Consider the following 22,123-nt stretch of genomic DNA (forward strand, 5'->3'; position numbering starts at 1 on the left):
CAGGTGGCAGTGGGCTTGGCTGCAGGTATGTCACAGCCAATGTTTTAAATAGTGCTGAACAGAGTTTTGACTGCCTTGCTGAAACACATGAACAGCTATATCTCAATCCCCCAAAGTGATGATTTGCCCACTGTCAAGGCTGCTTTCTACACAATGGGACACATTCTAGGTGACATGTGACTGGGGCCTTTGACGGGACCCATATTGCTTTGGTCCCTCCCAGGATTAATGAGCAGGTGTTCCGAAATAGGAAGAATTACGATTCTATAAATGTGCAGGTGGTTTGACTTGCTGATCAGTATAGTTGCCATGCTACTGCCAAGTTTCCAGGATCTGTGCATGATGCCTACGTAATGAGGAACAGCAGTGTCCCACAGATGATGGCACAACTACAGGGAGAAGGTCTGGCTCATTGGTGAGCATGATGTTTCACACAATGTATGTCACTGTATGTCACCTGGAGTTGTCCTCTGTGCTACTGTACACATGTAATGTGTGTTTCTCAGTATTTCCAGGTGACTCCGGCTACCCAAACCTATCCTGGCTGTTGACACCAGTGAGGAATCCGAGGACAGGGGCAGAGAATCGATACAATGAGGCACATGGACATACCAGAAGAGTCATGGAAAGAACATTTGGGCTACTGAAAGCCAGGTTCAGGTGCCTCCATATTTCTGGTGGATCTCTACTCTATTCCCCTGAAAAGGTCTGCCAGATAGTAGTGGCCTGCTGCGTGCTTCAGAATTTGGCCCTCAGATGGCATGTGCCATTCCTGCAGGAGGAGGGGGGAGACAATGCACCTGTGGCAGCAGAGAACACTGAAGACAGTGATGAAGATGGGGAAGAGAAGGATGTGATGGACAACAGGACACATCTGATACACCAGTACTTCCAATGACACTCAGGTAAGACTGTAGTTCTGTTCACACCACCATTTGTACCCTGACACTGTTTCAAATGTGGTCAGTCGTGCCAGTGGTATGATGATTGTGAAAAAGCTTATTCTGCCTATGCAATGTATCATCTGTTTTGCAGTTTCAAATGCATGCCCACATCAAACTGTGTCCTCATTCCATACAGTACTTAGCATTTGTTGCTGGGAATGTTGTGTGAGTTACAATGTGCTTACACAACCGTTCTGTGACTTTATTGTCCCTGACAGTTTGGCCTGGACTAGGTGTTCCAGAGGAGGTATTGGCATACTGACAATATGGCATAGCTAAAACTATGGTATCTTGTCTGAGGCCCTTACATAAGTTGTTTCTCTTCACGTCTGATGTTTGGAGTTAATTACAGTGCAAAACTTGGAGTTGATGTGACCAGATGAATGTAGGCTGTTATGTTATAGGGGCTCATGCTGCTTTACTTCCATTGACTTCTCATTTGAATGTCACTAATGGTTTCCCTTTTTACAGATGTTGGTGTGGTCACTACTGTGAACTCATGTAATGCCTACAGACTGCTTTCACAAAGTTTGGAGGATGGTGACTTGTGGCATGCTCTTACACTGGTCATGTGTACCCCAAGCTGACTGTACAATGGATGGATTCACACTTTACATTACATTTTCACAGGATAATAAAGGTCAAGTCATTGCATATTGATTATATAAAATCACAAATTCTTCAGTTGTGTTTAAGTGTGTTTATTGAAATGACAAAAAGGAAGGGATAGTTCAATAGAGTGGGGTGATGGTGGATGAAATCCTCAGTGTAGTGGCCCAGTTAGTTTGTAGCACACGTCCAGTATCCATGGGCCATAGGAAAAAGGAGCAATGGCAGTCCAAAGTAAATAAGGTGTCTCAGTGGCACACAAGGGAGACATGTAGGAGAGACTCACTTCCTGGCAGTGGTTTGGGTCTTGGCTACAGTCTCTGGTGGATGTCTGGCTCGCAGGGAACATTTGCGTGGTGGTTTTTCTGCTGCAAAGGGAGGGGTGCTGATGGTCTATGAGTCGTGTGGCAGCTCCTCCTGTCCACTAGCTGCAGCAGATGTGGAGCGCTGGACAGTACACTGGCTAGTGGAAGGGGCCCGCTGGTGTATTGTGTGTTCAGATATGATGGTAGGATTAGATTAAAATGTCAAGCAGGAATAATTGCAGCAAAAAAGAGAAAAATCCAATTGACCTTTAACTGTTGGTAAGTAGTGTAGACGTAGCTATTGTATGTCATTGTACAAACACAAATGCTATCCTCATGCTAATCACCAATGTTAGAAATAGGGTCTTTAGTTGGCAGAGTTATTCATCTTTGTCCAAATAGGGACCACCATCCTAGTCAGTTTAAGTCACACACAATCCAAGATAACCTGTGCCCACCCTCTGGTATCTTTGCATTGAGCAGTCAGGCTTGATGGGCGTTTGAGGACAGCACAGTAGTCACAAGGGAGTGATTATAAGGCATATTCCTGCCTCTCACACTACCAAGTGAATGTGTTGAGTTCTGACAGCTCCCTCTGACGATTAGGGATGAGCCATATGTAACATAGTAGATGAGTAATTGTTGGTGTAGACATGTCATGTGGTGCATACAGCTGTACCTTGCCTATTGGCTCAGGGACCTAGGACACAATTGTGTACAATCCACAAACAATTTGCTCTCCAGGGACAACATATGGATGTGTACAGTGATCAATGTAGTAATAGTTTTTGTTGTAGTGGGTGTACATTCTATGCAACAGACCACTACTCCCCACTGTTACAGGCCAAAAGAAAGGTAGTGATGGATCACTTTCCTCAACCAGGTGTCTGGTACAATGAGTATATTGGACTCTGCCACCCAGAGGCTACTTGTCTTCAGCGTATGACAGGTGCTTGTGCCTCAGTACTGTCTGTAATGTGAAGATAGCCATCATAAATGTGACAGTGCACACATGGTTTTGGAGTGCAGCTATAGATCAATACTTTCCCTTGGTGTGTAGGGAATGTCCATTGACATGATTTATGTGCCATCACTGTTGTCAACATTCCTTGTCCCTACATGTCAGCATGTGTCCCTTTCTCTTTAGAAAAACATTTGTAAGCTGCTGTTTCATGCGTGGTCTACCTGTGTTGAGGGGATAATTTCTGTGTTTCCTTAGACATATGTGCATGCAAACCTATGTGTGGAATAGGACATTTATAATGGGGGTACATTTCATGTTGTGCCACAGACAGCAGTGTGTCACCATTGATTATTAGCTGACACAGACCCTCACCCCTCATAGCATGTCATTTGGCATGTACAACTGCAGTAGCAATGAGGGACATGATGGATAGGCCAGAGTTGTTACCACAAAGTGCATTTCGATGCCATTGATGTAGAATCATGTATCAAAGTGCTTTGCACATGTCATATGGGAAGGTTTGCAACCTGACTGTTGGCATGTACCATAAAGGGACTTGCAGTTATGTTGGAAACACATGACTTTGGGTACAAGCATTCATCCACAGACATCCGGGTTTGAATGATCAAAATAGAGACAATGATGTATCTTGCAACTGGGCAACATGTTGAGGGCCTTCTACAAGTACTTGCAAATCCTTGGGCCTCTCCAAAATCCAAGGGACTAATGGTTTCTACTGATGCACTCAGAGTATGTCATTGTAAGGGGTGGCAGACATTAGTGGTGACTTCCCTGGGACTTGCTGATTCATTGTGTTGTGGATTTTAAAGACATATCTCCCTGATATTTTGCACATTTTCTCTACAGTGTACATTTCCATGCTAATCGTGTGACCTATCTGAGCAACATTAGTACTACCTCCATGGCTCCATTGGGACAAATATCACTTGGTGAAGTGTGCATTATGGATCTGTTTCCAGTGTGACATGAGCCATGTCACCTTCTCCAGGCTATTGTACTGCTGTCAGCAATATGGCATGTTCTGGGGGCATCACTTCTCTTTGTGTTGTCATTGTGTATGTGACAAATAGATATGTGCATGACCTTGTGTGGCATCTGTGGGAATGGAGTTTGCATTGGCCTACTATTGTACGAAAACTGGTAAGTGATGTATGCTCCATGAGGCAAAGCATGGAAGATGATGAGGTCTCCTACTTGTTCAATGGTTACTGTGATTAAACAACTTCAACCATGTGGGCAACTGTTGACAGTTCAGATGGCATGCAATGCATATAGTGGGGTATATGTATGGGCCACTTAGGTGGAGTTTTTACTTGACATCATGGTATTGTTTACTAATCACATATATTGTTCAAGTGTGATCATGGACATATGATGACCATAAATCTATTTGTCTTTGTAGCATCAGCCCAGGGAAGTGAAGGAGACAGGGCACAGCTGAGTAGGGAAGCATCTGGCCATGGGACCTCGGGTCAAGATACCACCGACACAGAGGGACCCAGTGGCCAGAAAGGTAAGGGGAATGCCACGGGAGAGCACCTCTGCACCATCTTTGAATGCAACCCCCAGTTCTATTGCCACCCTCCATGTTGCTCCATACCTAATTTTCCGTGCTCGCTCACCCAAGGGTCGGTGTCTCCTTTGCCATAGGCACCTCTTCCCTAGCCCCTGTTACTCCTGCTGCCGTCAGTGAGGAGGCCATTGACCTCCTGAGGAGTATCTCTGTGGGTCAGACAGCTATTGTGAATACCATCCAATGGTTGTCCTCCCAACCGCAGCAGACAAATGCATTCCTAGAAGGCATTCATAGTGCAGTGTCTGGCCTACAGAGATCTTTTCAGGCTCTGGTCTCCTCACTGACGGCAGCCAGTCACCCCCCCCACCTTCTGTCCCCCTTTCACCTCCCTCTTCCCAATCCAAATCCCCCTTTCCTTTACCTATCCCAAACACATGGACCGATGCGCATGTACCCGCATCAACACAAAAGAGCAGTACACACAAACACCACAAAAATACACTGGCGCACAAGCACTCAACAGACATCCACACACGCAACATCAGCCACCACTTTCCTAGGTAACCCCACCCCCCACCATACCATGCACCACATTAAGCATTCCCACATGCACCTCGACAACAGTCAGTGACACACCCACCATACCTGCAGACACCACCCCAACAGACACTCAGACATCCACCATGCCCTCAGACACCACCCCAACAGACACTCAGACATCCACTGCTACAAGCATACCCACAGACACCACCCCAAAAGACATTCACACATCCACCATTCCCACATAACTCAGCACCTCTGCCTCCCAGCCTCCAAGACACATAAACACCCTCACTCACACATGCAACAGACCCCACCTAGGCATAAGCAAACCTCACACACCCAAGACATCCACACCGACACAGCAACCACTCCTTCGACTTCCAAGTTCCCACCCGCTTCTGCTGCCCATCCCTGTGATCCTAAGAAAGATTTCTGTTTGACCTTGCCCTTTCCCCTGTTCCTCCCACCCCTGTCCCATACCCAAGAGGCCCCACCCACCTGCCAACCCATCCCTTCCATCTCCAAGTCCTCCCTTGTCACACCTGCCACCACTGCAAGCACCCATACCCCTCCCCACCAGGAAAAAGCCCACCCCTCCTGAGAAGCAGGCCACCCTCCCAACCCCAAATCCAAACCCACCCATCTTAACTCTGACTCCCCCCCATTCCCCAAGGATGATCCCTGTGGTGCCTCCCTGCCCACTTGATGCCCCTTGAAGGTAGGAGTCAAATGATATCACAGTGATATGACTGGATAATTCTATATGGACTGGCCGATATCCTTGTACTTTTCAAGTTTGGTTATAAATAAACCGAAGCAGATGTTTTTTGGGGTGCACATTTGTCCTGCACTTCCTTTTCTACCTTTATGTTCTTCCTGAGTAACTTGTGTTGTCTGCCTGCTAGCTGATCCTTATGCTGTTGTTTGCAGTATCTGACTTTGTGAGCAGTGCTGGTGTCCCCCAAGACAAAGGTAGATGTTGACTGTATGGACATGTGGATGGTAACGCAATTGTGGTGTCATTGCATTATGTTCTGTTTGGTAAGGTGAATATTTCATCTTGTGTTGTCTATTGTGAGCATGTATCGTGTTAGACTTGTCCCTCTGATATGGATTATGGATTCATCAAACATGTGGCAGCTTGAGTTTTGTTTGTGCAGACATGGAGTGTTTTCAATTGGGATACCTTTATTTGCATTTGACTGTGCATGTATCCATTTAGCTGTGTGTACCTTGCAGGTCCTCATGTAGAATAATGTCCCATGCAGTTGGAGTTGTATTTGCTTTGTTGACTTGCACTTCCACATTGTGCAGATTGGCATGTCCCTTGAGTCTAGTATTTTTTGTCCCAGAGATATCTGAAGGGCCAGTCCTTGTGCAAATGTTGTTTAAGGGGCATGTGAAAAGTGATATGTGACCCAGTGTAACCTCCTTCTCTGAGTGCTCCTAATGCCCCAGCCCTATTGTGCAGTCATTGTCTGCATAGTGACCTTTGTATATTTGTCTCTCTTGTCTATTGTGCATCACATTGTCCTTCCATTGTGTTGCAATGTGGATGATGTGTGTGTCCATTGCAGGGCTATTTTAACAGGAGTGTTGTTGTGCTACATCCATGCATATGAGTGTTGAATGTGATGTCAGTCCATGGCATGTGTGCAATGTGAGTGTGTGGTGATATTGCTGTGTTGTTGCTGTTGTGTGACACAATGTTGTGTACACCTCGCTGTCCCTGTGCCTGAGATGAGCAGAAGTGTAGTGTTGCGGTGCAGTGTGTGTAACCTGCCCAAAGGGGGCATTTAGTGACTCTGAATGTGTCCTCCTTTGTGTATGATTCCAACCCCGGACACAATAACAGGTGTAGTTGGTGCCCATACCGTGACCTCCACATGATGTGACTGAGGGCACGACGATCTGTTGTTGAGCGTAAAGACATAGGTTAAGTGTGTGTACTTACGGTCGATTGCATCCACAGCAGCATGGATGTCGTGCACCTTCATGCACCTTCAATGATCAGCAGCAGCGGAAGGACGTGTGCGATGAGCTCCATGGTTGCACCGGATGTGTAAGGCTGCCTGCAGTTGAGTGTCTCCCTTTATAGTCTCGATTTCTGCCTGCTGAAACGTGGTGGTTGGACCGCCACGGTCACATTGGCGGTGTGCAACCTCATGATGTGTCCAGCAGAAACACGGGCTCCGCTGGCATGTTTGTGCTGCCTCGTGACCACGGCGGTCTGTGCTGCCTGGCAGTGCCGGCGGGACTGCAGCGTTTTTTTGCTCCACAGGCCTGCATGACTCATAATACGGCATTCGAACTGCCAACGCTGCCATTGTGGTCCACGGACAGCTAAACTCATACTGGGGTCCAAACTGTCTTTTTTCCAGGATCCATACATCATTGCATGTATTTTACCCTGATTAACCATGAGATCGACATAAAAATCCAAAATTAATATACCAGCCACTGGAGGCCAGTCATGGCCCTGGCTAAAAGAACCAAGTCATCAGCATAGATCAATGTCAGTACACAGCGGTTATCTACTCGCAGACAATCTGTGTTAAAATCTAGCTGTACTTATGGAGACTGTTGATATATATAGAAAAAAGAAAAAGAGCCAAGACACAGTCCTAGTGTATGCCTCTAGCCAAGTTGAAAGCTTTAGTTGCCTCCCCACCAGAACCAAATCTCATACTGGCAGTTACCTCAGAATGTAGTTCCCTTAAGAACTTGACAAGAATGGTCTCAACCATAAAGTCGGTCTTAATGCCCCAGAGTTTGGATCTATTAACTGATTCAAATGCCATACTGAGGTCCATGAAAGCCAAGTATTTATTTATTTCCTTGGAAACTGTATATTTATTTATCAAAATATAAAGAATAGGCATTGTTCGATTGTCCCCACGTCAGTGTGAAAGCCAAATTACAACTCAGAAAGAATGTTTTTACATGAGCCCAAGTTTGAATCCTATTTATTTTCTTTGCAATAAAGTTGATTAGCAATATCAGGCCATACCATTGTTGGTTCCCTTTGCATCTCTTCTTGGACCCATACTTAACAAGGCCTTCAAAACATCTGTCAAAAGGAGAGCCCGCAAAGGGACATTTCCCTTGAAAAGAATCACAGACATCCCATCCGGTCCTAGAGTTTTCCCTCCCTGGCATCTGTTAATAGTGTCTGTGACATTATCCGTACCTCTATTTAGACAGAGAATAACAACAGAGGAATTCACAATGCCATAGAACAATTAGCTTGTGCCTCAGTAGGAGAAGGGCCCTCAATAGGAGCAGAACGTGAGTACATATGGGTAAAATATTTAACCTAGTCTTCCGGGGTGATGTCTGTGTCCAGGCCTGCACCATGGAAGTCATCAAAATAATTCTGATTAACAGCCTGCCAGAACATTTTGTTGTCTTTAAAAGTACTAGCCATAATTAAAGTTTGATGAACTTTCTCCCTCAAATCTCTTTTCCAGGCCGATAAAACATGTTTATACTCCTCCCTACAACTGTACACTAAATCAGAATCTCTTGGTACTGCTTTATGCACTGTCAGTAAATAGCTATGGGCTTTTAAACAGTTGGAGACAAACCATTTAATTTGTTTCTTTTTATGAATAACATGATTGACCGTAATCGGATTTCCAGCTTTCTCACAATTTTTTACAAAGCTGGCAGTTATTCCCTCGCTGTTAGTGTTCTCATTCAGACATGTCAGAAAGTCATAGTAAGTTGCACATTCTAAGGGCCGTATTATAAGTTTGGCAGTCCGAGGACCGCCAAACCCGCAGTGGCGGTCCGACCTCCGGATTAAAACCCTGGCAGTTGGACCACCAGGGGACCACTGCCAACGCCAGGATCATGGATCCCATCAAGGTGGCGGCAGTCGGGCTTTTCCGACCGCCAGACTCGTAATTAGGCCCTAAATCAGAAAGGAAGTGTTCCTTATCAATTTTAGACCAACTCATAATCACCCCTTTACTGCCGGAATGCACCAATGGTAATGCATTTCTCTCGACCTGGGCTTTTTCATTAATGGAGCTACGAATCGAGATTGCTAACAGTTTATGGTCACTGTGCACAGAACCTAAGACTACATTTTCTTCCATCCACCCTTCAAGATCTTGGGAGAACAATATAAAATCAATTAGGTTAAAACAGATCCTCTCAATAAAAGTAGGACTTAGGACTGGATCAGTCAAGGAATCAAATGTAAATTGTAAGTTATGTTTCTTTCCAAAAGGATTGTGACAAAAATGTGTAGTTGGGTCACCTTCTATGCCCAAAAAATCACTTGGCCCTGTAGCAGACAATTGGCAATACCATGTACTAAATTCTCCCATCCATAGGATAGAACATTTGCCTTTAAACTGTTTAATCTGTATTCTAAGTCTTCATGTAAAACACTTACTATAGCAATGTTATTTAAATCGAAAATCTAATTGTCGAAATGCATTCATAATAATTGGTGCACCTGGCACTTTATCAGGATAAATTGATAGTGAGGAGAATCAAGATTGGTTCATAGTATCTGACCCCAGAATGTAAGGGAAAATAGTGTAAGAAGACCTCACTTAGCCCTTCCTGTGCTTCCTGGTATTACAGGGATAAAACTAGTAATAAAACCATCTATGAATATGCTTGCTGTCAGCCAAGATTCTTGTAAATAGAGCATTTCATAGCACATAATAATGCTCCACCAGTTAATAATTGACAATTTAACAGCCACACCTGCAATATTCTAAGAAGCTAATCTTATGGCTATATAGTTGTGTGATTTCTGGAAATGACCTCTTCTGCAGCACTCTCAGTATTTGGAGCTGAATTTAATGAGGCAACTAGAGGTAAGTCCAGCTGACACCTCATTACAGAGTGATCTAGAGAACTAAATGGAGCAGCCCCAGGTTGGAGTCAATCCAACTGATCTAAATGTGAGAAAGAAGATGATCTATTTGTAACCGTAATGGGAAAGGTATCCAGAGGAAACACCAAAGAAGAGCAGATTACAGGTTTTTTTATTAAAAGCCCAGAGGAAGTGCCTCAGTCATACTACGTAAGCACACAGGTTGTCTGGGCCTGCCCAAAATATTCCATACAAATATCCTGTCCCTGAAATCTATGACAATACACTCATTATTGTCAGGTTTAGGTCAGTTCCCCATTCATAGCATTCTTAACCCCAAATATATCTGATCTTGCAGGTGCCCAAAACTGCTCCCTGCCATTATTCCAATGTACCACCTTCATACCTAATTAATCGTGACTCTCAGATAGATCTGGCCTTAGGGGGGGGTAACTCCTTTAAGAACTAACACATAAGAAATGACCTCTGGGGACAATTGTAAAACAGTTGAAAAATCCTTTGGAGGATCCACCTGAATTTGTCTTATAATCCCAAACAGGCATTGGGACAGTATTGGCCCCAATCACAATATTTACTTCCTCTGTTGGAAAAGAGCATCTGTGTGAGGATTGAAGCGAATCCTTTCGCCAGGGGCGGGCTGGGCTACAAAAGTAGACTGAGTCAATATAAAAATACCTCTAGTCACCTCTTTGACTCACCATAACCTTGAGGTTTTCAAACAAGAGTCCATTTTCAGGGGCCTAGGTGACTTTATGAGCTGGGTCAGCCCCTAACCAAGTTCTCAAAAGAGTCAAGCCTGCCTAGAACGGTCTTAGTAAAGACACGTAGTTTAAACAGGCCAATGTATTGCTCACCTTCAGGTCTGTAGTATTTCCCACCAACATAGCTAGTGCCACACCCTCATCTGTTAGTCTAATATCATGGGTAATCTTACCCTTCTTGCACTGAAAACATGTATTTTTTGCAGGTGATGGAGAACAGAGTGAGTCTGATGGTGATGTGTAAGCACATCGTCCAAAGGGACTATAACAATATGGCTAGAAGGAAGTCTGCCTCCAACAATAGGCACAACCCACTGGTGGGCTCTTTGGTATCCTATCTTACTAATGTGATGGTTGCCATACAGCAGAAGATTGGCTCTGCGGAGGAACGCTTGAGCACTGCCATGAAATCATGTAGGAGTGGACATTGAAAATGGGCTGGGCACATGATTTTAGAGACCAAGTTCCCTGTACTACTGGTTGATACAAGAAGGAAAAAACCATGTGCTGTAGAATTTTCTGATGTACATAATGAACTATTTAATTTTTTTAGTGCAGGGATATTGGTATTTTAGGGGATAAGTGTGGGGAGATTTTTTAAATAATTATGTTTTAAATGTAAAAATTAATGCTATTTTAAAAATATGCAAAATAATAATTTAGAGTCTTAAGATTTATTTGAATAAGTAAATATTTTTAATATATTTTAATGTGATGTTAATTAAGTTATTTATTAGTGGTATTAAATATGTTTTTAAAATAAGAAAAAATAATGTAAAATATTAAAAACATAAAAATATTGTCATAAAGTAGAATATTTAGAAACATATTTATGTTAAAATTTAAAATGTTATATTATTGTATAAACATTTATTTTTTTGTTTCAAAAATTGAATTTAAATTTTAAGTTATTTTTTTTTATAAAGTGTTTTTGTTTTTAAATTTATAATTCACGCCCTCGCCATGCACAGCAAATTACTCCACAGATTATATCATTGATGACATCTTGTATCCCATCTTTCACATTATCACTGCAACATTTGCAATAAAATTATTGATGAGACAACTGTGCATGGCAAAGGCACAATTTATAGTTATCTTAGGGCATGAGTTATAGTTACTTGAAAGAACTCTAACTATAACTGCTGAATTTCTATGGGTTTGTACATGTAAATTCAGGACGTAACCATAACATCCCTTTAACCTTTGTTTTTTTCAGTGATTTTTCATGATTAGATTAGATTGGGAATAATAAATGTAACCCCTCTAGTGTCCAACACCTTCCTCAAATTGCTTTAGATTGGAGTAGGAATAGTCAATGTCACCCCTTTAGTGTCCAACACCTTCCCCAAGTTTTGGAGTGGGAATAGTAATTGTTACCCATGTACCTCCTCCAAATTGGTTTCAATTGGAGTATGAATAGTAAATGTTACCCATTCACTGTCCAAAACCTTCCCCAAGTTGGTTTATATTGTATTGGGAACAGCAAATGTTACCTCCTTAGTGTCTAAAATCTTCCATGAGTCAGTTTATAGTGGAGTGGGAATAGTAAATGTTGCTCCTTTAGTGTCCAACACCTTTCCCAAATCCAATTAGATTGGAGTTGGAATAGTAAATGTCATCCCTTTAGTGTTCAACACTCTTCCTGACCTAGATTATATTGGAGTGCGCATAATAAATGTCACCATTTTAGTATCCAACACCTTCCCCCAACATGGTTAGATTGGCATGGGAAAAGCACATCTCACTATTTAGTGCCTAAAACCTTCCCCAAACTGACTTCAATTGGAGTGAGACTAGTAAATGTCACCCCTTTAGTGCCTAACGCCTCAGCCAAATTGGTTTAGATTGGAGTAGGAATCGTAAGTGTTGCCCCGTTAGTGTTACCCCTTCAGCATCTTCTCTCAATATGACTGGATTGGAGTAGGAATAATAAATGTCACCCCTTTACTGTCCAACACCTTCCACAAATTATTTTAGATTGGATTGGGAATAGTAAATGTAACTTCTTTAGTATCCAAAAACGTCCACCAATATGGCTAGATTAGAGTGGGAAAAAGTAAATTTCACCTCTTTAAGGCCCCATTACGAGGCTGGCTGTTTTAAGATCGCCAGCCCAACGGTGGTGGTCAGGACCACCACTGCTGAGGCGGTCCAACCACCACATTAAGACCCTGGCGGTCAGGCCGCCAGGATTTCGCCGTCTCTACTGGGATCGGTGATCTCGACAGGTTGACAAAGGGCAGAGATCGTAATCTACCAGGGAAGCGTTGCATGCAGCGCTACCCTGCACATTACGACCTCGTTCTCTGCCAGCCTTCAGCCGTGCTCAGCGGGGGTTGGCCGCAGGGCCTTGCCTGTGGCCAGTTCCAGCAGCCAACCCCTATAACAACCCAACCCCGCATGCCCCCCCTCCTCAGGGTGACATCGGCCTCACGGATTCCATCTCCCGGGGCCTGGCCTAAACATTTAATATTTTGGTGGGGGGCACATGACCCCCCTCCACAGGCCAATCTCGTCCTCGGGGATTACGATCCCTGAGGGCTGACTATTTTTTTGGGTAGGGAGGGGGGCTGCACAGCCCCGCTCCCTAGGCCGATCTTAGCCTGAGGACCCCATTCCTCAAGGCCTGGCCTAATTCTTTTTTTGGGTTGGAGGGAAGCCGCGTGGCCCCCTTCCACATCTCAGCCCCAGGACCACATCCCCCGGGCACGTGACCTGCGAGCCCCCCAGAGAAACTTGGTTCAATGTGGGGGACCGTGGGGGGAGCCTGAAGGCCCCCATGGCCCCAGCTGGATTCCTGCATCACCGCAGGCAGGCACACAGAGGAAACCCCACCTCCGATGAACGGACAGCTACGTGACAGCTCTCCCTTCATCAAAGCATTGTGTTTGCTGTGGCTTGGTGACAGCTGTCAAAGCTGCCACCAAGCCACAGCAAACAGCTATGTATTGAGGTGGGCATCCTGGGACATAGCAGGAGCCGGCACAGGGGGTTGGGGTTCCCAGGGCCATCAGTGGCTCCTCGAGGGGGTCACGCAGGCCTCCTCCCACGAAAATAGCCCTGAAGAGGTAGGAGCCCGAAACGGACCCCTTTCTATTTTTTACAGTTTGCCCTGGGGAGGTGGTGGTCCTCGTGGCTGTGGGACAGCCACCCCGCACTACAATAAACAATGCCCTCAAGACTTGGTCCACCCAGTCATGGATCTGCCGCGATTCAGGACAAAAATGCTTTTTTGCTCTTGGGAAGGTCCATCTGGGACCCCAGCGAGAGCTAAGGAGTCAGAGTATCTGTACCCTGCCCCCTTTTCTTTTTTTTATTCTTTTTTTCTGGGACTTGGCTGAAGCCAATTCCCAACATGCCTGCCAATGCTTCCTTGTAGAAGCACGAGATTAGAATAGGTTGCAAATCCTTCGCGTCCCTGTATATACAAATTTGGATTTCTCCAAAACTACTAAATGGATTTACACCAAATAACAAAAAGGTTTCTTTCTGGACCATGAGCTACCCTTCTGCCAAATTTGGTGTCCAATGGTTTCGGCCTTAATACTGTTCAAAATCCCTACGAAAAAATGGATGGGGAAAATGTGTTTTGAGATCCCCCCTTTTTTCTCGGCTCCTGCTCGATGGATCACCCTGAAACTTTCCAGACAGCAGCTGACATGACTGGTGAATTCTTGGAAAAAATTGTGTGAAAATTCATCAACCAGTGCCAATGATATAGACAAGTAAAAAAACACTTTGTCTACAGAAATTAGGTCCTAACTATAACTGCCTAGTGGCGACCGCCACTAGTTAATACATATATAATACATATATATATATATATATATATATATATATATATATATATATATATATATGCATACATGTATCTATATCTATTTTTTATATCCACATAAGTATGGTACGCTGAGTTCCGGCCACTTTACAGCGGTGAGTTCACGGCAAGGGAGTGCTCTTTGTTAAAAATGCCACTGATACCGTCGTCCCATAACTCCGAGAAATCTCAGAATGACAAAACCGACGAGCCGTAACTCCGAGTGTGCAAAACGTGAGCTTTTTTATTTCTCTGGCAACATAAGTAATGCAAAAAACCTGATGCGTTTCGGAGCAAAAGGCTCCTTGATCACAGGTTACCACAGTCGCGTCTTACAAGTACGTTAAATAGCCATGCGCACTTTCTTATCCTTTACTAAACATAAACAAAGGACTTACAAAACAGTACAGCACTGCTGAAAAGTGTCGGCCATCTTAAAGCATTATACAAATATTCTGTTTTGTGCAACATATTCTACTATATCGGTATCTTAAAAAATACCACATTAATTAATCTAATAAACTTGTACTGATGCAAAATAAAAGTAAATGCAAACAAATAAAAATAATTATAGCAAAATAACAACAACAAATTATTTCTACTGTCTTAAGCAAATACAATCAAACAAAACTATCGAGTTTACATATATCATTGCTGTACCATCAAAAGTATTATCATCAAATATCAAACTTACATACATATTTTGCCCAGATTTTCATTTTGATTTAAATCAAATCATAATTATAACTTATTTATTTAAATTGCACCGACCCAAGTGGAATATAATAGATCTTTTGCCTTTCATATTATTGTACAGATGCCGACACATCAGCCTGTAAAATTATAAAAAAATAATAAAAAATATATATTGTTATTTTCCAAATACCATAGTGCTTACACAAACTACACAACACAACTGTGCATATATAAACATATGTATACCCCCTTCCATACTGTATGTTAACACCTTTAATACTGTTTTCTAAAGACTGGAAGATACTTTACAAGATCCCATTCCTATACATTATTTGTTTAGTTAATCAGTGAGAATAACCACACTCGAACACATCTTAAATCTAAAAATACTGACCTACATACTCCCTTATATATCATACCGAATACTTCAAAAATGCTTTTGATTTTGTTTTTATTATCCCAGATGTACTGAGAGTTCCTCATCAAGATTTAAACCCCCAGGATAAGTAGTTGCATACTTTATTATAAATTTTGATTCTAATCTTCTTAGGTCCTGTTCTCTGTTACCACCTTTTATATGGATTGGGATGCTATCTACAACACAAAATTTTAAAAGATTCACATTTTTCTGATGGACTGTTGCAAAATGTCTTGCAACGGGATAGGTTTTGTCCTCCTTGGAGATAGCCTTCATATGTTCCAACTCTCGCTTCTTAGCCTTGTGAATTGTACTGCCTATGTAATATTTCTTACACGGACAACTTAAAGCGTAAACACAAAAGTCTGTGTTACATGTCAAATGTTTTTTCATGATAAATGGTAATGTTTGTGGAAATAATTGGACTTGTTGACAGTTGTTACTACCCTTGCAAGCTTTGCACATTCCGCAAACATAGAAACCCTGCATTGATGATTGTCTTGTTGTGCCTATGGATTGAACTAAACTTCTCACTGATTAACTAAACAAATAATGTAAAGGAATGGGATCTTGTAAAATATCTTCCAGTCTTTAGAAAACAGTATTAAAGGTATTAACTTATGGTATGGAAGGGGGTATACATATGTTTATATATGCACAGTTGTGTTGTGTAGTTTGTGTAAGCACTGTGGTATTTGGAAAATAACAATATATATTTTTTAATGATTTTTTAATGATTTTATAGGCTGATGTGTCGGCATCTGGACAATAATATGAAAAGCAAAAGATCTATTATATTCCACTTGGGTCAGTGCAATTTAAATAAATAAGTTATAATTATGATTTGATTTAAATCAAGATGAAAATCTGGGCAAAATATGTGTGTAAGTTTGATATTTGATGATAATATTTTTGATGGTACAGCAATGATATATGTAAACTCAATAGTTTTGTTTGATTTTATTTGCTTAAGACAGTAGAAATAATTTGTTGTTGTTATTTTGCTACAATTATTTGTATTTGTTTGCATTACTTTTATTTTGCATCAGTACAAGTTTATTAGATTAATGTGGTATTTAGAAGATGCCGAAATAGTAGAATATGTTACACAAAACAGAATATTTGTATAATGCTTTAAGATGGCCGACACTTTTCAGCAGTGCTGTACTGTTTTGTAAGTCCTTTGTTTATGTTTAGTAAAGGATAAGAAAGTGCGAGTGGCTATTTAACGTACTTGTAAGGTGCGACTGTGGTAACCTGTGATCAAGGAGCCTTTTGCTCCGAAACACGTCAGGTTTTTTGCATTACTTATGTTGCCACAGAAATAATAAAAGCGCACGTTGTGCACACTCAGAGTTACGGCTCGTCGGTTTTGTCATTCTGAGTTATGGGATGACGGTATCAGTGGCATCAATTTTTTATATATATACATATACATATAAATATATATAGGATGGTGTTTACAACTTTGTAGTTAATGCTAATTTTCTGGGGGATTTTATTGTTTGTATGTTAGATAAATACATTTTTTAGATAAACGCTAAATATTTTTATGATTTAATATATTTTTATTTAGTATAAACAAGTGTATGACAATAACTAGATATGAGTTTATTTGAAGTAAAAAATTTATCTGAAAAGTGCTTTGTATCTATTAATGATTATTATAATTGTTTGACAACAATATTGTAGTTGATATTGTGCAAATCAATATATTTGACATATATGTTTAAAGATACCATTTTTCTTTCCATATTTTAGTTTTCAATGTATGTACTATTTGGTATTTTTATCAATGTTATTTGTGTTCACAATAGTTCTGTTTTTTAAAGTAAAGTATAGGGAGTCGATACTTTTGTTCTCGATATTTAATTTATGATATTTCTGTGATTCAATATTTTGTTCATCAATATTATGTCAGTGATCAAGATTGCAACATCCAACTCTGGTAAAGGAGTGAAAGTGGCAAGAGTTTTTTTGTAACATGGATCCATTATCATGGCACAAATGCACTCTTGGGAGGACACAATCTCTTTTTTCAGCCTTTGAATAGTATTCAAGCCATGTTTTAAATTGTTCACCAAAGTAGCACCTTTTTCGTTGACATTGCTAAATGTTTGTTCCACATTTTGCAAACGTTCCAGCAGCAGGTGCAACAGTGGGATCGCTTGGCTCAATGCATTATTCTCATTTCTGACAATCCACGTCATAATCTCAAAGAGGAGTAGTATTTGGATCAGACACTCCAGTTGTCCCATATAACCACCTCTGGCATAATTATTTTGGTAGTTGCATCCCTTCTTGTTAGAATTACAAAATTATTAATAGGCATGTAATTCTCAAACAGATGTTGCAAAATGTACTAGGTTTTTGTGCCAACATTTTTATGAGTGCTTTTATTGGCAGTTTAGTAGCTGTATGATCTTCAATTGCTTCTACGATTTCAACGAATTACTAAAATGAGTACTGATTCTTTGACAAGTAATTAGTATCTTGTTGACTATATCTTCTTTTTTGATGAAGTCTGGAAATTAGGTTTATGTGATGCGATAAACACAGGATACTTAAGTATCCTCCATCAATCATGACTTTGACAATAATATTGCCATTGTCAATGGCAACAAATCCAGTGCTGGGACATCTGGTTTGAAGCTATTCGTAGACTTTAGAATTAGATTCATCTAAGATGTTGGCAGCTGTGTGTGAGATCTCCATGGTGAACATCACAACTGTTGTATGCCGCCAAATACCCCAAAACACATCATTAGCAGTGAGACCAGCAGTTAGCCATTGCTTCGTTCACTTGAAGAAGATCCAGAGTGCACTGAGGTACATGCAATCTCTTGCTGAAAACTGGTCTACATGTACATCATGAGGTGGATGGACTAAACAGCGCTCTCCTTCATAGCATTTGTAAGCAATTGCATCATGTGATGGTGCAGCACTGGTAGAGTAACAGTGGACATTGAGGAACAGCTTGGAACATTCCACTTTGGACAGAGTCTTTGTTTAGTTTTCTGTTAAAAGTTAAACTCAGTGAATTGGTCCCAGGTTTCATGAAGATCTGATATAAAAAATTAAGAGAGGATCATAAAATATTTGATTTGCTAATACCTTTGGCACAATTAGACAAATTAGCATGTCAGAGGAGATTCCTGAATTTGATTTAACTTGCAAACTGAATGGGAGGGTACACATTATCGGAGGACATATGCAGTGCAGGTTGGCTGCTGCTGAAGGGTTGAGGATAGAACTTGGCCGAAAATACTTCCTCCCTTGCACTAATCCTAAACCATAGACAGCTGTGATTACCCTAGAGTGAAGAAGGTTGCTTTTAAAGAAGTTGGATTTGGTAAATCATCAAAAAAGATACACTGTAAACCAAAGGTAAGCTCTGGTTAGCATTGGCCATAATACCTTGCTTTATGCTAGATAAAACCTCTAAAATTCAATAAAAAAAACAACAGTTCAGGTGCTGTGTGGGGTACAATATAAAACTGAATAACCTTTAAAATTAATCATTCAGCTCTGTGAACCATAGTTCACATACCTGACACGCAATTCGTAACTTGTTTAACCAAATGATGTGCTTCTGATTCCTCAAAACTTATAGCAATAAATATGAGGACTTCACATCGCCTATTTAACCCCATTGGCTGCTAAGCTATTTTTCCCCTGAAATGCTATGCTATTTTGTTGCTATTTGGTATACTTGGTGTGTATGCATTCATAACTTCTTTCCACATAAGGTATCCCTGCCAAATATTTGCCTTTTTTTATAATATCCTGCGGCTTCTAAAGGTCCCCAGGGCTTGTCGATTCCCTTGCAGGCGATGAAGAAAATAGCCAAAACATAGCTACATTTTGGGGGCACTTTTTTAAAAATGTGATCCATTGCTGCATAAGAAAGTGTCAGATATTTCCCCTCAAAAATGGAATCAACAAAAGATTTGCTGTGCGTGGACCCCCATCGTCCCAGCTTTCAGTCACAAACAAAATTGAGGATTCCGCAAGGGGCTTTTTGTTTGCATCCCTCAAGGTTTTCCCAAAGACACTAACTGTGAATTTAAAACATTGAAAATTAGTAGGAAACCATTACATCCGCTAGACCCTTCTGGTCGCCCACAGCTGAGCTGCACTTTACAATGGTTATTTATTGTGTACCGACTATACAGAAATTCATATGCTAAAATATAAAGAATGAAAAATGAGCATGAAGGACATCTATGTACTTCTGAAATGTACACAAATACTGAGTCTATGTGCAGTGATTATTTGTACACATCTGAATTTGTTGTTGCTCATGCAATGTGATTTAGAGGGTATTTTGCAAAATGTTTTCTTTCTTGCACGCTGGCTTACATATTTAAGCCACAAATGCAGAAAAATTGAGTTGGGAATAACAAATGTTCTACTATTCTGTGTCCCAACATCTCTCCCAATAAAAACAGTCTCCCACTTGTTTGGCTGGGCCCAGTGCCTTCAACACAAAATGCTCCAAAACTCAACTTTGAGACATCATATTTAACCCATCAGAGTCCACGCTTTTTTAACAACATGGGTATCTGTGGATTTTGTGTCCCAGCTCAGCCGCCACCCATAGAAACGTACCAAACCTGTATATTTCTCAAAACTAGATACCTTGCGAAGTCCATGGTGGCATGCCTTGTGTGGTTCTTAACAGGTTTACTTACCCAGAAGGCCCTGCAAATCTCAAGTATTGGCTAAAAACACACATTGTCCTCACATTTTTTGAGGGAAACTACTGGAACCTGTGGGGAGCCACACATTTCCTACCACTGATCATTGCCCTAAGTCTCCAGACGACAATGGTAAACTCTTCCCCCAAGTCTCCCAATAACAGGCTTTGCACTACAACAAAAAGGAGAAAAACATTAAGGGCCAGATGTAGGAAATCCATGAATTGCGACTCGCAGATTGCGAGTCAGTGAGACTCGCAATTTGCGAGTCGCAATTCAGGATGCAGAACGGTGTGTCAGACACTGTCTGCGACTCGCTATGGGGCCGCAAAGACCCACCTCATCAATATTCATGAGGTGGGTCACTTTTTGCGACCCCATAGCGAGTCCCTGCACTCATAGGGATGGTGGCCTGCTGAAGTCAGCAGACCTCCATGTCTGTGACAGCTTTTTAAATAAAGCAGTTTTTTTTTTCATTTTGCAGCCCGTTTTCCTTAAAGGAAAACGAGTTGCAAAATGAAAAAAATACTGAAACCATTTGGTTTCGTTTTTTTCAGAGTAGGCAGTGCTCCATAGGACCACTGCCTGCTCTGACAAAATATTTTTTTCGACATTCACAAAGGGGAAGGGGTCCCGTGGGGACCCCTTCCCTTTTGCGAATGTGTTACCACCAGTGTGACACTGGTGGTAACTGCGAGTTGGTTTGCGATCGCATTCGTGGTCACAAAGCAACTCTGAATTGCGATGTGAGTCGCAAATAGGAAGGGAACACCCCTTCCTATTTGCGAGTCGCATTCCCAAATTGCAATGAGCATCGCGGGAGGCCGTTTGCATGGCACAAACTGCGTTTTTCGCAGTTTGCGCCATGCAAACGGCTTGCTACATCTGGCCCTAAATTCACAAACACAAATGATGATAAGAAATAAAACAGTTTACATTGTAAAACACAATGAGGTCTGCCTCTGGGGCATCAAAAACCCCAATCTGCCCCAAGGGATAGGGGGCACAAAGCAAATGCAAAAAATTGAAAAAGATCACACTATACCTTAGTTTTTTCATTCACGATGGTAATGGCAGCATAATTTGTTGTGCAACTAGTAAGATAATTTCCATCAATTGTAAAGTCATGTTTTACATCACTTACATTGTATGTGTGTTTCAAGGTGCAAAGCCACAAGTGATTCATGATGCCCATCCACAACGTAATGGAAATGAACATCCTAATGCAGTGTGTACATCTGCATATATGGCTTATGATATGGCCTTTTTCAGGAGTTTTTATCCAAAACCAGGATGTAAGTGACCATGCATCATGCACCAAGATAAAATCATGCTGAAGGGACCTTCTGATTATTAGAAGCTTTGTTTTTTATGCAATGTCATTATAACTAGAGTGGGTGAAATTTGTTTAATGTGGGTTCTCTAATTTTGCAACAATTCTGCAAAATGATATTAAATTATGCGTAATTAAGCAAAATGCAAACCTGTCATTTTGTTCTATATTTTAGCACAATATGCCTCCTCATTTTACTCCCACCTCCTATTGGCACCTGACAGGGCCATAGGCAGACCTTATTCCCAATTCAGTCAAAGTACACCTAGTCAAAGGAGACCAGGCTATTTATGAAACCCACAGAAACATTGTAAGAGATTTAGGGGCATATTTATACTCCGTTTGCGCCGGATTTGCGTCGTTTTTTTTTACGCAAATTCGACGCAAAACTAACTCCATATTTATACTCTGGCGTTAGACGCGTCTAGCGCCAAAGTCCATGGAGTTTGCGTCACTTTTTAGCGTGGACACCTACTTTGCGTTAATGATATGCAAGGTAGGCGTTCCCGTCTAAAAAATTGACTCCGAAGCATGTGCGCCGTATTTACACTCCCGGGCAAAAATCACGCCCGGGAGTGGGCGGGTCAAAACAAATGACGTCCAGCCGCTTTTGCGTCGTTTTTTAGCGCCTGGTC

Source organism: Pleurodeles waltl, chromosome 3_2 (assembly GCF_031143425.1).
Source record: "Pleurodeles waltl isolate 20211129_DDA chromosome 3_2, aPleWal1.hap1.20221129, whole genome shotgun sequence".
Taxonomy (NCBI): domain Eukaryota; kingdom Metazoa; phylum Chordata; class Amphibia; order Caudata; family Salamandridae; genus Pleurodeles; species Pleurodeles waltl.